This window comes from Lytechinus variegatus, chromosome 1 (genome assembly GCF_018143015.1).
Source record: "Lytechinus variegatus isolate NC3 chromosome 1, Lvar_3.0, whole genome shotgun sequence".
NCBI classification, from domain to species: domain Eukaryota; kingdom Metazoa; phylum Echinodermata; class Echinoidea; order Temnopleuroida; family Toxopneustidae; genus Lytechinus; species Lytechinus variegatus.
This window is the reverse complement of record NC_054740.1, coordinates 54,031,849-54,036,710: the sequence shown is the minus strand read 5'-3', so window position 1 is coordinate 54,036,710 and position 4,862 is coordinate 54,031,849.

The window sequence follows — 4,862 nt, the reverse complement described above, 5'->3', positions numbered from 1 at the left end:
AGACTAAGGGTCGAATTCAGGGGGGGTTGGGGGGTCATCAATTTTTTTTAATTATTCGAGACTGTTCTCAGGTGCTTCCTCTGCATTTCTGCAAGAGAGCAAATTTCCAGAATATAGGATATTTCATGGTGTCCAATGTAACCTATAAACGTGCCTATATGAAATGGCAACTAAGAGTAAAAAAAAAAATTGAACATTCTGGCTCTGGGCAATTATGTTTGTTATCCTGAAAAAGATGTGTATGCAACTAAATAATTACTACGAACGCGAAGCGCGAGTAGAAATTTTTAATACACGTTTTTAACTGATCGAAAAGGTACCTGTAGCTGCTTGCAATTAGCACTGAAGACGTTACATAATTTCAACAATCAAATAAGGTGAGCGCGAAGCGCCAGCTGAATTTTTTGTTACATTTCTTCATAAAGAATGGACAATTTTTGTAATCGTGACCAGAATAACTAAACAAATGATGCGAGCGGAAAAATATTGAGATTTAGTCCTTAAAACGGGACACTCCCTTTATGTTTTGTAAATCATGAAAAGGATGAGTATAATAGGGGATTTTCCTACATAACAATGCGAGCATAAAGCACGAGTAGACATTTTTTTTTTTGATATTGTGATCTGAAACTGGAAACTTACACATGTATGAATACACGAAACATTTATGATTTTATGTAATAACATACATGTATTAAAGGGAAGTTCACCCTGAAGAAAACTTTGTTGTAAAAATAGCAGAAAAAATAGTAAAAAATATTGGTGAAGATTTGAGGAAAATCCGTTTAAGAGTAAGAAAGTTATTAGAGTTCAAAGTTTTGGATTTGTGACGTCATAAACGAGCAGCTGCCCCATGTGTTGTGTAATATAAAATGCAAGAATTTCCAATTTTGTATGGTTCCTAATGACTTAATTTTGTTTTTCATTCATGATCGGGTGTGAAATGATTGGTCTATTGATATAAAAAAGGAACAGTGAAAACAATTTTCAATTTTTTGAGAAAATGACATTTCATTGATTTTTTACCATTCGCTATGTAGTAATGCTGCTCGCATATGACGTCACAAATCAAATAATTGAAATTCTAATAACTTTTTAATTATTTGATGAATTTTTCTCAAACCTTCGGCAATATTTTTTATTATTTTTTCTGCTATTTTTACAATAAACTTTTTGTCAGGGTGAACTTCCCCTTTAAGAAAAAGGAAAGTGCGGATGTGACATCATCAGCCCACCTCATGAATATTTATGAGATGTGCATAATGAGTGTTTTCACAAAATATTGATAAACTTTAATAACTTCGTTATTTTAGTTATCCGATTTCGATGAAATTTTCAGCATTTTGCTTTGTGAAGTTTACTATATTTATTTAGATATAAATATTTTCAGTCCAGACCATCCTTTTAATAAAGAGCTGAACATTTTCATCATTATTACTTTGAGTTTTGACATAGGAACGGCAAATCCTTAAAAGGGTGGTCCAGGCTGAAAATATTTATATCTTAATACACAGAGTAGAATTCACTGAGCAAAACGCCGAAAATTTCATCAAAATCGGATAACAAATAATAAAGTTGTTAAAGTTTAAATTTTCGCAATATTTTGTGAAAACAGTCGTCATGAATATTCATCATAGGCGAGCTGATGATGTCACATCTCCACTTTCCGTTTTCTTATGTTATTACATAAAATCATATTTTTTCATTATTTCATACTTGTGTGAATAATATGTCTCCCTTATAATGAAATAAGTTGCAGCAATAAATATCTAATGCACTAAATCAGTTTTCAATCCAATTGTTTTAGTTCTTGGAGGAAAAATTTGAATAAACCTAATTTCATATAATAAAATACAAAAGAACAAGTGGAGATGTGACATCATCAGCCCACCTAATGAATATTCATGACGACTGTTTTTACAAAATATTACTAAACTTTAAAATTCAATAACTTTGCTATTTGTTGTCCGATTTTGACGAAATTTTCGGCATTTTGCTTAGTGAATTCTACCCTATATATAAGCTATAATTACGTTCAGCCTGGACCACCCCTTTAAGACATGTCATCATATGAAAATGATGTCTATCTTCATATTCCTATACTATAAGTGCGAGATGAAACGAAAGAGATAATCTAATTATTAGATTAATATCTCATTCATCAATTCTAAAATGACGCAAAATCTGATTATATAAATGGCCTGAAAACTGGACATTTCAAGCACTTTCGTAATTTAGGATGCATGAGTCAATATATACTTTAGCAATTAATGCGAGGGCAAATCGCGTGCCGAAGTTTTTGATATACGGTCATGCCAGAAATGGGGATTTATTTTAGTTGTTTAATCAATATTGAGACACATAACTCGCCAATCAAAATGCGAGCGTGCAGCGCCAGCTGATACGTTTTGACAATCAGACCTAATAAGGGATATTTTGATAACTTCATGGAATACACGAAGATAAAAGGTACCTGATAAATTTGCGAGCGCGCAGCGAAAGTGTCAATATTCAGACCATAAAACTGACATTTTTACAAAGCACTTTTTAAAGATAGATTTGTAAATCAAACAAAATAAAGAAAGTTCGATTTCCGAGGTGTATTATGTCTTGTATATTGACTTCCAAACTTGATAATTAAGCTCCATATTGAACAAGATATGTAAATCATCTAACAGACAATGCGAGCGCGAAGAGCGAGCGAAAACTTTATATAGTGACATGAAAGATTCGTTTTATTTTCCAATTAGTCTTCCCCTTATCTTATTTTATTCACTCATCTTCCTCCTCTTCTTTTTTCTCCTCTCATATCTCTCCATTTTTTCTTTATTTCCTTTATTTTCGTCGCTCCGCCACAATAAGGGGGGGGGGGGCCTCGGGCACCCCCCTGTGACCCGCCTATGGCTTTACACATATCTAGGCACACCCATTCCACACTCTTATTAACCACGCCATTTTTCACAGATCTAGCCAAACCTGACCCTCACACTCTGATTAACCACACCATTTCACACAAATTTAGACACACCCATTCCACACTCTCACACCATATACACACTCAGGTTAACCACACCATTTTACACAGATCTATAGGCACACCCATTCCACACTCTCACGCCATCTTACACACTCTGATTAATCATGTCGCTTTACACAGATCTATATAGGCACACCCATTCCACACCATTACACACACTCTGATTAACCGCACCGCTTTACACAGATCTAGGCAAACCTAACCCTCACACACTGATTAACCACACCGCCTTTTATAGATCTAGGCGCACCCCAGTCAGACTGCAGGTCCCAAGAAAGTGGCTTCTTTCATCCAAGTGATATTCATGACTTGAGTTGTTTTGCATATTTAATGAGCTTGATGCGGACCAAAACACCTCTTTTCATTCGGTCATTGCTGCTCTAATTGTGCATCGAATTTCATGAATTTGGTACCATTGTAAAGAAGAAGAATCATTCTTTCAGGTCATGTGTTTGGATTTATGCAAAGATTTTGTAATATTGGTTAAAATTTTGATCTAAAATATGCTACAAAATAAATATTTTCACCTGACAAAAGCTGCTATTTTCACACTTTATTTATGTTTGAGCCCAAATGATTTTTATATCATGATAAAGCTGAATATGTATGCTTTGAAATGATATAGGTTTCAAAATAAGAATTGGTTTAATCGGGTCAAGATCACACTTTTCATTTGCCAAGTACATAAAGCAGTTTGAAAACAAGAATACTGCACTCTGATTGGTCAAAGAGACCACCCAGTGGCAAATTCCAACGGTTCCAGTGCCTGGGTTCGTGGGAAGGTCACACTTCCCATGTGGTAATCTCCTCAAATACCCCGCGCCTGTTGTTCTGTGAACCTTATCCAGCCAATCAGGACTCTGGATTTCATGCAAGTACAAAATTTCAGAAATCTCGTCTTGTACCTTGATGGGAAAAGTGTGATCTTGACCCGATTAAAAGGTGCACCATATCAAGAGTGGCATTGTGAGAAAGTACAGAAGTTCAGCTTTATGGTGATATAGATATCATTGAGGCTCAAAATAAAAAGTTTTGCACAATTTGCAAAAGAAAACAGAGGAAGAAAATTCAGTTTTGAGGCACACTTTCAGGCCAGAAATTTACTTATTTAACAAAATATTGTATCCAAAATAAATGACCAATATAAAAGAGTAACTTTTACTCTATCTGATGGTGCAATAATATTTCATTTAACTTTAGGTTAAAACAGGTAAATTCTGAGAGAAAGAAAATCTCACGAATCACGAGATTTTGCAAGGAGGAGGATTCAGCCACGAGATGATTTGGATGAATCTGGCCTGTTTGCTCATTAGCATAGGGACCTGCGGTCTGACTGACCCATTCCACACTCTCACACCATATGCACAATCTAATTTTCCACACCACTTTACACAGATCTATAAGCACACTCATTCCATACCCTCTTACCATCACACAATCATGCACTCTGATTACTCACACAGCTTTACACAAATCTATGCAAACCTGACCCTCACACTCTGATTCCACCGCTTCACACATATCTAGTCACACCCATTCCACTCTCTCACACCATTATACACACTCTGATTAATCACACCGCTTTACACAGATCTATAAGCACACCCATGCATTCCACACTCTCACGCCTGGTTCTTAGATGAAATAGTGAGTGGACGAATTGGCAGTTCATGGAGCTATTAATAGTGGACGAACCGATGGTAGGCCAAATGATAGTAGACGAGTTGGCAATTGGACGAACTGGCAATAGACGAATTGGAAATAAACAAATACAACATGAAGCAAAGTTGTATTAGTTGTAACCGACATTATGATTGTTTTTTTT